This window comes from Astatotilapia calliptera, chromosome 10 (assembly GCF_900246225.1).
Source record: "Astatotilapia calliptera chromosome 10, fAstCal1.2, whole genome shotgun sequence".
Lineage (NCBI taxonomy): Eukaryota > Metazoa > Chordata > Actinopteri > Cichliformes > Cichlidae > Astatotilapia > Astatotilapia calliptera.
The window spans coordinates 20,628,368-20,641,813 of record NC_039311.1 but is presented as its reverse complement, the minus strand read 5'-3'; the positions used below and the strand labels follow the sequence as shown (position 1 = coordinate 20,641,813).

Sequence of the window (13,446 nt, the reverse complement as noted above, 5' to 3'; positions counted from 1 at the left end):
TCCGCTCCACACTTCCTCCCCCGCATTGACCTCCATCTCTGCTCCCCCTCTCCCTTCAGTCCCTGATCTTCCTCTCTTCTCCTCCCTCTAAGCCTGATTTGTCTGTCACACTGTCACGTCCCCCCGGTCTCTCTCTTTCCTCCCTTCCTCCCCCAACGTATTCCACCTCTTTTTAACTCTCGGTAACACACAGCCACTCTGCCTTCCTCTGACTTAGCTAACAGATTTATTTGATACCATGAGTATTCTTTTACAAAGCAGAGTCTTCCTGAACCAAGGCTAAGCATTACACATACAACTCTCCTGCACAAGCAGCTTTAATTGCACACGGCTGTCTGCACGACGACCGAGTGCATATAGGACACAAAGCCACAATGACAGAATATATAAGGACGGGAGGAGGGAAGGGTGAGGGAGAAATGAGGAAGGGAACAGCTAATAAAGAAGCAGTAAAGGATGGCTGATGGAACAACATGGAAATATCAGGTAATCTTGGATCACTTCAATTTTCACAAAACAATATACAGGGTTTGGCACACCTGCTCAGCAGTTGAGGATATTTATGTCTCTAAAACTGCATTGACAGCCACTCTCAGCAGACTGAGACAATGCTCTAATCATGGCAGACATTAATATCACTCTAACCAGATAAAGTTATTTGAATTAATGAGAATATATTGATTCTGTCAATTACTGGCATTCAATTTTTAGCACATCATGGCGGAGCAGGTAGACTGGTGTCTGGAAATAAAAAGGAAAACACAGCATTTGTCTATTGTAGCAGGAAACAGCTGCATTTACTTTGTTGTTTTGCTTTGCTCTGCTTTTCTTTTGGCAGGAAAAAGTAGCAGAAGACATACTTTTATGGAAACCTTCATATTAAACATAATTTTCACTGTGTTTGTGTTTTACTTCCTGTGTGTGACAGTCAGAGATGGGCAGTAACGCATTACTGTAATCCGATTACTTTTTTCAAGTAAGGAGTAAAGTAAGGGATTACTAAGTAAGTAAGTAAAACTTTATTACTATTGCAAAAACGGTAATTAGATTACTGTTACTTTCCCGTAAGCACGCTGCATTACTGCGTTACTAAAACCATGATTTTTTTGCGAGAGTGTCTCATGACAATGATGTAAGCGAGTGCCACGTTCGTGACAACAGCTGTGTGCAGATCAAGAATGGATCATATATCGAATGCGGGAGAGAGTATGAGCGTGCAGCGTTTAAAGCGTGGAAGTACTGTGTAACCCAGTAGAGAAAACTACCTTTTGTTATTTTTTTCTTGTTTTCGTTTTGATTGTATAAATGTATTTTCATTATTTTATTTTGAAAAGAAACATTTATTTTGAAAAAAGGAAGTGTGATCCTCTAGCAAACTTTATTTTCTGTTGCTGGATCACAAGGGATAAATGCCTTTTTCATTGGTTGAAGGTGGTTTTAGCCCCGTCTTCCGAAACACCAGACCATCATTTCACATGAGCTAGATCTTTTCGCACGTGGAAATAGATGAGACAGGTCACGGATAGCTCGTGCGGAATTTTCTAACATTTTGGTGAGTTTAGCCCATGGGTTTGAAAAGTTAATGTGTTAGTCTGTTGCTAAAAGTTGTTTCTTCTGTTCATACCGATTCGCGAGTGGTAATTTGCTGTTTAAAAACGGTTGAAATGCTGTTGTGGTAGGATTTGTTTAGCATACTTGAAGGATGATTGGAAAAATGTATTATCTTGCTGGTTATACCTATTAATCATAATTTCATGGTTAAAAAGAGAACAAGAAATTCATTTGTTGTTTACATGGTTAAAATAATTTCATGTATAACGAGAGATATATTCAAAGCATGCATGTAATGTATTACTGTGGTAATGTGAAAGAAATGTGAAAAGAGATAAAGAACTAAAGCTATAGCTGTGATACAAGAGAAGAAACGGAGCTGGCTGTGTACAATAATGTTAATATTGTTGTGCAGGCTAGGTTTTTTTCCCTTGTCCGTGTGGAAGGAACTAAGATTTTGGATTCCAATGGATTCTCTCCGGATGGAGATGGCGAGCCTGAGCCCAGACTGAACTTTGCAGAGGAACCTACTCTTCTTCCTCGACGGAGACTCCCAAGTGGTAACACACAAACCACAAACGAAAGAGAACAAGAACTAGACTAAGAATTTTTGACTTGACAAATGACCAAAGACAAAAAGACAATTGAATATTGAGCTCAAACGACTATTTTTGGGGTTATTTTTGTTTTGCCGGCTTCTTCTTATTATTGTTATGGTTATTATCACTACTACTGTCAATGTGGAATTTGTGTCTTGTTTATTTCATTTTTGTGCAAAATAATAACTGTTGCTGCTCAAATTCCTGTCTCCAGCCATTTCATTCTGCATTCGCCTCGCTTTCTATTGTAGCCCTGCCGAACCTAGCAACTGGTCTGTAGTTTGGCTGTCCTAAACTATTTAAAATGAGTCAGTGGTTACAACTGACCTTACTTTAAGTTTGATTCCATAAAAAGTGACAAAAACATTAGCGTCCGTTGTGCGTGGGAAAAAACTTCTTTAGTCTAAGTTTAGAACCCCTTAGCTTCCAAGCAAGTACCGACAGTACGCTACGACGTAATGGGAAATTCACAGACAAACTCGCAGATTCTTCAACTGACAGCTGCGGCACACCTGCACCAGGGCAAACCTCCGCCTGCCCCACTCCTGCTTTACAGTTGAAAATAGAGCAACAGGACTGCTAGTCTTTGACTTTATTTATTTTCTACTGTGTTTTACTTGCATTTATTTGAAAGACTGAGTGTAAACACAAAAAAATATTTTATTTTATGTGCTGGAATGTGCAGAAAATAGGTTTAAATGTTAAACAAATTTCTTCTGGTGAGTGAATGTTGCATATAATTTAATGTTTGCTTGATGCATAAAGTTAAAAGATTAAAACTAATAAAACAAGTTTTAAAAAGAGACTTTTCCATTTGATTACATTTTGTATGATGGATTATGCAGAAAAAGTAGAATTGGGCTGAAAGATCTATTGCTTTATCACCTATTCAGGTTGTAAATCGTGTTTTTAAAAAGTAACTAAGTAACTAAGTAATTAATTACTTTTGAAAATAAGTATTACTTTTTTGCGGAAGTAATCAGTAATTAGTAACTGATCACTTTTTTCACCAACACTGGTGACAGTATGGATTGTGACAAAGACTTCATGATCTTTGCAACAGTGAATATAAATGCTAAAACTGAATATATTGGATAGTGTTCCCCCTGCACCATTAACAAATGGTTCAGCCCATAGCATGACCGTCTTTTTTCTTGTTTTCAGTAGCAAGCCATGCTTATGACTGTGTCAGAGCACATTTTGAACAACACCTTGGGAATTTTGCTTTTTACACAGGTGGTTGGATGTTACACTCTGGAAATGGAAGGAAGGTGAGTGTTATTAACCCTCTGTGGTCCACCGACAGGCTGCACCTCCAAGTCACATGACTATTTTCAGCTGACTCGATGACGCAGACTGGGGCATGTTCAGAAACAGCTCCGACGATGACGTCAACGTGTTTACGGAAGCGGTTGTGGGATTCATCGGGAAACTAGCGGATGATACCGTGGAGACAAAGACTATCACAACGTTTCCCAACCAGAAGCCGTGGGTGGATAAAACCATCCGCGACGCTCTGAGATCCCGCACCGCTGCCTACAACACGGGACTCAAGACGGGGGACATGGACCCGTACAAAGCCGCGTCATATAACGTGCGGAGGGCGGTGAAAGAGGCGAAGCAGCGCTACGGGAGGAAACTAGAGTCACAACTCCAACAGAGTGACTCTAGGAGCCTGTGGCGGGGACTAAGGACAATAACGGACTATAAAGCACCAACAACCGGTATGACGAACGCGGCCGTGACTCTGGCAGACGAGCTGAACACTTTCTATGCTCGCTTCGAGGCTGCAGCTAAGGCAGGGGTGGGCAAACTTTTTGATTCGTGGGCCACATTGAGTTCTAACATTTGACAAATGGGCCGGAACAGGAGTAGATAGATGGCATGCTTTGAAAACATCACCTCATTGGGGGAAAAATACACATCTTGGGATATGGAGAAAACATGTGCTTTAATTTCATTTTTTTTAAATGAAGAAAAGCATTACAATAAAATCTCTGACTTCGAAATGAGCCTTTAAACACTGAAAATCAAATAAATGAACATTTTATTTTAAAGCACTGAAAGTTATGTTATCCTTCAGGATATCACATCACTCTCCTCCTAACTTTTTTTTTTTTTCTTTCCAAAAACGGTAGGAGATGCAGATGTACTTGTCCTGTTCCTTTTATTCAATTTGTTTCCCCGGTGCCAAAAGTCAACAACGACCAGTGCAAGTTCGAAACAGTTGCAGCAAGTCAGTCTGTGAAGCGTTATATTTTATCTGCGCGCACTGTTCATTTTAACAACGTGCGTATCACGGAGACACACATTTTAATGGGAGCAGTGTTGTTGTTCTCCTTTTTTAGCCAGCGCATCAAAGTCTGGAGTTAGTTTTGTTGTGGCGATTCTCAGGATTGATCTGAGGTGTAGGTCTGTTAACTTGGATCTGTGGCTGGCTTTGTTGATGTTCATGATGCTGAATGTCTGTTCACACACGAAGGTAGAGCCGAACAAAGCCAACATCATCTGCGCTTTTCGCCTTAGATTTGGAAACGCGGCATCATTGAGTGAAGCATAGAAGTCATTTAGTTTCAGAGAGCTGAATTTCTCTTTTAAGGCAGGGTCGGACTGAAGGTCGATGAGTTCGAGCTGAAGCTCCTCTGGAGCTGTTTCGGGGTCTTGTGACAGAGGAAAGGCCACCAATTGAAGTGACTTGTCAATTTTATCGAAATCCAAAAACCGACGGCAGAATTCTCCGTGCAGTGCATCCAGTGACTCACTGTATTTCTTTACTTTTGCTCCGGCCTCTTTCAGCGTGGCTAGTGTAGGAAAATGAGTGAATGACTTGTTCAAAATCTGCCTGGAGAATAAAGCCAGCTTGGATTTGAAGGCTTTCACGTTTGTGTGCATGTCATGCACAAACTGCTCCTTCCCCTGCAGTTTCACGTTGAGCTCATTCAAGTGTGAAAATATGTCCGTAGCAAACGCGAAGTCACACATCCAGCTCTTGTTGCTCAGCTCAGGAAATTCATCAGTCTTCCCCTGCCGCTCCAAAAACATGCCAATCTCCTCTTTGAGCTCCCACACTCGTTGAAACACTTTGCCCAAACTCAACCAGCGGACACGGGAGTGATAAAGCAGGTCCTGGTGATCCGCATCAGTTTCCTCCAGGAACGCAATGAACTGACGGTGCTGAAGTCCCCGTGCGCGTGTGAAATTGACAAGTTTCACCACAGGATTCACAACATGATTCAGCTGTAACACCGATTTACATAGAGATTCCTGGTGGAGGATGCAGTGGAGGAAAATCACATCCTGGTCAGGGTTTTCATCTTTCACTTTATTCTGGATTCTCCTCAGCAGGCCAACGTTTTTTCCCGCTAAATTTGGAGATCCATCTGTGGTGACGTTAACAAGCTTACTCCAGGGAAGCTTCATGTTTTCGATGGCAGCAGACACCCGTTCAAACAAGTCCTCTCCCCGTGTTTGTCCTTTCAGAGACTCCATTGTCAAAAACTCCTCCGTTATTTCAAAGGTTTCGTTGATTCCTCGGATAAAAATGAGGAGCTGAGCAGTGTCTTTGACATCATTGCTTTCATCCAGTGCTACAGAATAAAAGGTGAATGACTTCGCCTTTTTGTTTAATATGCTGGTGATATCTTCATCTATTAGTTCTACACGGCGAGTCACTGTCCGCCGTGATAAACTGATTTTCTCAAATTTGTCTTTGGTCTCCGGGCACAAAATACCTGCTGTCTCTACCATACATTCTTTTAAAAACTCGCCCTCTGACAGTGGTTTGCTGGCCTTTGCTATTTTGAATGAAAGCATAAAACTGGCCTTGGTACTTGATTCTTGAATGGCAGTTTGACGGTGAAAAAAACTTTGCTGAGCCTTCAAATTAGCTGCCAACTTCTCAGCAGCAGCTTCCCGTTCTTTTGTTGAGAGCTTGCTAGCATAATTTGTGTGCTTTGTGGCAAAGTGACGGCTAATATTATACTCTTTAAAAACCGCCACAGTTTCTTGGCATATCAGGCAAACAGCAGATGATCGGTGTACAGTGAAAAAATATTTAGTTGTCCACTCCTTTTTGAACACTCGACATTCTCTGTCCACTTTCCTTTTCTTGGGTCCGCTCATCTTCATAGAGGGGCGGTAGGTCACAGGGTAAAGTGCAAACGTGGAGTAATAGGCCTACGCCGCTTCACCTCAACAAAGCCAATATATCTAGAGTGCGCCATCTAGTGAGGAAACATCAGAATTGCAGGGGAAATAAAACATTAACAAGGTTAATTTATTACATTTTTTTTTCAAGTTTGGCGGGCCGGATCAAAACGTTTAACGGGCCGCACGTGGCCCCCGGGCCGTAGTTCGCCCATGCCTGAGCTAAGGTCTCCAACAATGCTAGTGTTAGCGGCGCTAACGGCTGCAGACAGGAAGATACTGCCAGCACCGGAAACCTGCTCGTCATCTCCGAGCATGAAGTAAGGAGAGCCTTCAAGAGAGTGAACACCAGGAAAGCAGCAGGACCAGACGGCATCCCAGGTCGTATCCTAAGAGACTGCGCATACCAGCTAGCTCCTGTGTTCACTGAGATATTCAACATCTCTTTATCTCAGTCGGTGATCCCCACATGCTTCAAAGAGTCCATCATTGTTCCTGTCCCGAAGAAACCCCACCCTGCTTCTCTCAATGACTATCGCCCTGTAGCCCTCACCTCAGTAGTGATGAAGTGCTTTGAACGCCTGGTCAGAGACTTCATCATTTCTTCACTACCAGACACACTGGACCCACTACAGTTCGCTTACCGTCCAAATCGTTCCACAGACGATGCCATCTCTCATCTCCTCCACACATCACTCACTCACTTGGACACTAGAAGGGGGAATTATGTTAAAATGCTCTTCATAGACTACAGCTCTGCATTTAACACCATAATTCCCTCCACACTCACCACCAAGCTGGAGCATCTGGGACTCAGCTCATCTATGTGTCAGTGGATCTCCAACTTCCTAACTGGCAGACCACAGGCAGTAAGGATGGGCGGACATGTCTCAGCCTCCACCACTCTCAGCACTGGAGCCCCCCAGGGGTGTGTTCTGAGCCCCCTGCTGTACTCTTTGTACACATATGACTGTGTGGCCACTACCAGCTCCACCACCATCATCAAGTTTGCTGACGACACCGTCGTGGTGGGCCTGATCTCTGATAACAACGAGACGGCCTACCTGAAGGAGATTAGGAATCTGGAGAACTGGTGCCAGAGGAACAACCTCCTTCTAAACGTCAGTAAGACAAAGGAGCTGATAGTGGACTTCAGCACTAAGCAGGAGAGGAACTACCAGACCCCCGTCATCAACGAGTGCCCAGTGGAGAGAGTGGACAGCTTCAAATACCTCGGAGTTCACATCACGCAGGACCTGTCATGGTCCTGTCACATCAACACCGTGGTGAAAAAGGCCCGACAGCGTCTCTACCACCTCAGACGCTTGAGAGACTTCCAACTGCCCTCCAAGGTGCTCAGGAACTTTTACTCGTGCACCATAGAGAGCATCCTGGCGGGAAACATCTTAACCTGGTTCGGGAACAGCACCATGCAGGACAGACGAGCTCTACAGAGGGTTGTGCGGTCAGCTGAGCGCACCATCCGCTCCGAGCTCCCTGACCTGCACTCAATCTACAGCAGGCGGTGCTGGACCAAGGCCAGGAAGATCGTGAAGGACCTCAGCCATCCCAACAACAGACTGTTCTCTCTGTTGAGGTCAGGAAAGCGATTCCGCTCCCTGAAGACCAACACAGAGAGACTGAGGAGGAGCTTCTTCCCGCAGGTGATACGGTCTCTCAATCACACCACCACACAGTACTGACCCACACATATGGTTCTTACACACACACTGGACTTTCTGGACTTTGGTTTTGCACAACACTGGTCACTATATTCTTCATTTCCGGTTAATACTTGTACAGCTGCTGTTATTGTGTATATATTTATTTATATTTAGATTTCTTCATACATTCTTATATAGTTCTATATTGTGTATTGTGTATTTTGTTGTAGAGATGGACCGATCCGATATTACGTATCGGTATCGGTCCGATACTGACCTAAATGACTGGATCGGATATCGGAGAAAAATAAAAAATGTAATCCGATCCATTAAATATCACGAAAGCACCTCACAAAACTTGCAACACGCCATAACTCACCTCAGAACGTTAGCATGTCGGAGCAGTATGCATCACGTGATAGAGCGGCTGTGGCATGCGGGACCTGTGGTCTGGATAGCATTTGGAGCTTCGCTAGCAACCTGGCATTTCATCTCCGACAAAGTTATCCCCGAGAGAAGTAAAGCAAGTGTGTAAGTCCATCTCTGAATGTTTGTAAAGCATTCCTGCGTTAAGCTTAACGAGCGACTGCCTCTCGCTCTCCGGCTGCTACTTCAATTGTGAAACTGCTTAAATGATCAGCTGATCGGCTTTTCTGTCGCGAGTCCGTCTTTGTTTTTGGTCCACTTTGCACCAGAAAGAGAAAACCAGCGGCTGAACAACAGCAGCACGTTTAAGCTTGATCAGCTGTTGTTAGAATTTATTTAATATTACTTTCTACTCGAGGATCTTTTTCTACGTAGCTGACGCTGGTAACTGTGCAGGGGCGGATCTAGCAAAGTTTAGCCAGGGGGGCCGATAGGGCATTAACTGGGAAAAGGGGGCACAAAGACATACTTTTCTTTCTTATTCTCATTTAAAATGTCTAGCTTTTAATAAATAATTATCTGACACACAAAGTTTTAATTTGATGTAAAATGAATAGAAGTCAATTACTGTATATAGTGACTATTAAGTCTAATATATATACCCTAGTAAGCTATAGTACTTTTTCCTTTGGGAAGGTACCATCTGTGCAGTCTGCAATTTTGTTGAAGAAAGATGTTGAATCTATTTAATATTTCTTGAAAAATAATTGATTTCTGTGCATTTTTTTTCACACTGCATCAAATTAAGGTTGATTACGTCGATTAAGCATCATGAGGTGGCGCGTGAGGGGTGGTTCCCCAATTTTTATTTATTTATTTTTGTTGTTGCTGGGAGTTGGAACCCTATTAGTTAGGTTGCTTAATATTTACGCTAAGTACTCTTTAAAATACCAGAATAGGGAGGATGGTGTAGGTTTAAGTTTATTAGATTGATCAGTATTGCTGAACTATGAAATATTTTTTTTTTTGCATACAGGTATAACAGAATAGCTTTAGTGTAGTTGTTGTTTTAAACTTGAGTATGAACTTATACAAACTGCAGCAAGATATTTAAAAAACAGTTTTGTTGATTAAAAAACACTATATCGGATTCATATCGGTATCGGCAGATATCCAAATTTATGATATCGGTATCGGTATCGGACATAAAAAAGTGGTATCGTGCCATCTCTATTTTGTTGTACAGTTATTTTATTTTCAACTTCAATTTATATATTTATCTTTATCTTATTCTTCCCAGTTAAATTTACCCTTCATTCTAATTTGTGTTGTACAGTTATTTCATTTTTAACCTTAATTTATATTTTATTCCTTCCTAGTTAAATTTACCCTTTTTAATTTTTCATATTTATTTCCTATCTTATTCATAGCCTTTTCCTTTTTTGTTCTCTTTAGGTCACGAGCAGTTGTCCAAGCATTTCACTACATATCGTACTGTGTATGACTGTGTACATGACAAATAAAATTTGAATTTGAATTTGAATTTGACATAGCAACAAGCTGCAGCCACGCTGAGTCTCTATTTCAACCCACACTGAAAGTTCGGACTTCAAAGTTTTTAAATTTTAATTACAGGCCAGTAAATCCAGAGTTATGATAATATAAATAAGCCCCGCTTTTTTCTAAATACTGTCCTGTTTTAAGCTTTTTCTAAGGACAGCGCGAAAACAGTAAAGAAAGCAAAAAAAGCCACCTCTTTCCTACACTGTAAAACCTAATAAGCTCACAGAACTCAAAAATTGTTGTGTAACAGATTACACAACAATTTTTTAGTGATGTTTTTAAAAGTTTTAAGTTTAACTAAAATAAAAATTATAGTTGCAGTTGCCTTAAATTACGTCAATGTTAACTCATAAATGTTGATATTCCTCAACTTATAATTAGGGAGTAATAAACTCAAAATGTTCAATATGTTTCAACTTAATTAAGGTGGGAAATACACTCAAAATATTTTACATATTGCAACTCATACGATGTGGGAAATAAACTCAAACTTTTTCATATTTTCTAACTTATAATATGGGAAATAACACTTATAATCTTCAATATTTTTAAAATACTGTGGGAAATACACTTACAAATAATTCTAAACTGTTTGCCCAGTAAATTATAATCAGCTAAAAGTGTTAGAAAACATGAAAGTAACAACACTAACAATTTAACAACTTTTTATTAAACACAATGTGCTTTTAAAAAGGCACAAACAACAGAGCTCACTCATAAAAAAGTGCTTCATAAATAAAACAAGAGAAAAAGACTCCAAGGGTCTCCATCTCAATTCTAAAATTCAATAACATTTTCAGTATTAACAGCAATTGCAGCTATTAGAACATTGAGGCATTTAACACTTACTGTACCTTGACAGCTGCAGCTCACTTTCTTTTTTAAAAATACATTAAAAAAAAAAAACAGTACTGTTTTCCACTGCTGTACTTATAGGGAACAAACATCAAGGCAGTGCATTTACGTATTAGGCAATAGAACATTAAACATGAATAGTGCATGAACTGAACAGTCATTCATCTTAAATGTGAGGTAGGAGAGGCAAATGATTAGGAAAAAAACAAACAAAAAAAAGCTTCCTCAATACTCAGCTTAACAAGTAGTCCATTCTGAGTGATTCACTCATTGAACAAATCATTCTTCAGCGTCAGTAGACGCCCTTTCAGTGGTTTGTTGTCCTCAAGGCACATCACAACCTTCTGGATAAATGTGAATGTAAGCTCAAGTTTCTTTAGGTATTGTAGGTCTAGTGCATAGATGTACCCAAAGAGCAGGAGAAATGAGTCAGCCAGATTTGTGGGACCATTCACAAGTATTTCATCCTCAACGACAATGCAGATGCTTTCGGGACTGAAGAGGGCCGAATCAGTAGTGTCATCTGTGACAACTGTCAGCAGAGCCACAGGAGTGTCAGTGAGGTCTGGACCATCTGCTGACTGCAAAACAAAAATAATACAAGAATGAGTTCAGCCCCACAAGGACACAAATCATGCTATTGATTAGAGGTGTGAATCTTCATAAGTCGCACGTTTCTTTTAGGATTATAATGTCAACGATTTAATTTGATATTGCGATACATCATGATGCATTACAATAATCTTAATTTGGGTTTGGTTTCAAAACATGTGTGTAAATAAATGTTTTCAATAATAAATATATGCCAAGATATTCGTTTTTGTTATTTACCAAACATTTCTCTGACCACAACATGGCACCTCCAAAAAAATAGAACACTTGAATTTTAAAAAGGGAGATGGATTATTATACAAAAAAAATCTGCAGATAAAAACTTTCAACTATTTTCATGTTTTCTGGTTTATGCGTAACAATCTTCTTGCAATCTTATTCAACAATAGTTGATATATGGGAGAAAACAAGTCAGATGAGGACTGTGTTGAACATCCTTCCTGATATACACCCTGGTTCTCCTTGAGTTCTGAGTGATGTCATATGGTTGATGCTGAGGCCAGTATACTTACATCACAAGTCCTGAATAATGTGGAGGCATCTTCACGCAGGTACACAGGAAGTGCACGAAGGACGAGGGCCCGTCTTGTATTTACATCATGCTGTTCCTAGATGAACATACAATATCTATTAGAATAGTAAGTAACACTAAAAACAAAGTGTTGGATAGCCATGTTCTGATTGTCATTGTTATAGATCAGGGGTGTCCAAACTTTTTGTGTAACGGGCTAAACTTGTCAATCTAGAAGGGTAACCCAAAAAAATCTAAAAATTTTGAATAATTCCGGGCAAAATTCTCTAGTTTCTTTGTATTTATTTTTTATTTAAATTAGGACACAAAAATTCACCCACTGACAGCTGGTGAAATGTTGACTCTCTGTAGCGCTCTTTGCAGTCTGATATCTGTAAACAATATGTGCACAAAGACGACTTATTAATGTTCAAAAACATTTTTTGCACAGCACACACACGTAGTCAGCTGATCTCATCTGATGCAGATCTGCTCCTTGATCAAGTGACATTTGTCCGGATTTTTGGCACGAGTGACGTCGAATCAGCACCGCAGCTGGATGGCCCGATTTACATACCCAGCGCAGCTGATACTCACCACAATAATTTACTAAGATTATATGCACTCCTGTTATTAAGTCCAGTTCAGTCTGTTAATGTTAACCATTTCAAACTAATGTTGATAGGTGTGTTGCTAAGCTTAATAACTTAAATAACAAACTTGAAATTTACCCGTCCTATTTTCCCCTTTATTGTTTTTTCTCTGTGCTGTAAATCTTCTGTCTAAGAAGAAATCTGAGGCTGTTCTGAGAACGAGCTACCAAAGCTTTTTCTGAATGAATCAATAAAGATCCATTTATGGAAAGCTGTGATGAAAGCAGTTTTGTCTTTAATTATATTCAACAATATAACATATTCGACCACTTTTAAGTGATTTTGTGATCTTTAATACACTAAAGTTAAGGTTATTTACCCAATTTCTAGTAAGTGGTCCTCAGTGAAAAAAGTTTGGACACCCCAGCCTTACAGGTTAGGGAGTATTTGTGATCCGCACAGTCTGCATCAATGATTCTTTCTTAGCCTGGGAGCAGAACACGGCTCTTTATTTTCATTTCATTTCAATTTATCTAGCAAAGATCGATAGGGTCTGGCTTAAAGGTGTCAAGGAGGCGCCTCAGTCTGGCTGGTTGAGCCTTGTCGAATTAGCGCGAACAATTTAGCTGAACTTCGTTCATAGCACCGAGTTCGACCAGTGTGTAATGTTAGGCTGAATCAGGCGATGCGTTTTTCCGCAAGCCTTGACTTGTAGAGCTCGCTTAGTGGAATACCCCTCTAAACTGTTAAAAGGATTTCGAGATTATCTCACAACCACACATTTGAGACTACGAAAAAATACAAACATGTGTCTAATTACCATCATGATAACACACTCATGTTGTTTATTATTGTTCGCTTCATGCTAGCACACACAGCTAAACAGCGTGAACTACTGACTGTGTAACACGGACACTTATTGAAATGAGTATACTCAGAGTACGCACGTGCATTACTGGCGAATACGACAACCGGTAGAAACGGAC

At 40.5% G+C, this 13,446-nt stretch overlaps 1 long non-coding RNA gene across 1 annotated transcript; it reads left to right on the top strand.

Moving 5' to 3' along the window:
- The first annotated feature begins 1,344 nt into the window (after positions 1–1,344).
- On the top strand, positions 1,345–2,351 carry LOC113030927 (uncharacterized). Its single transcript, XR_003273666.1, has 2 exons — positions 1,345–1,552; positions 1,967–2,351. It is a non-coding gene; the product is annotated as an uncharacterized LOC113030927 (long non-coding RNA).
- Positions 2,352–13,446: the final 11,095 nt, after the last annotated feature.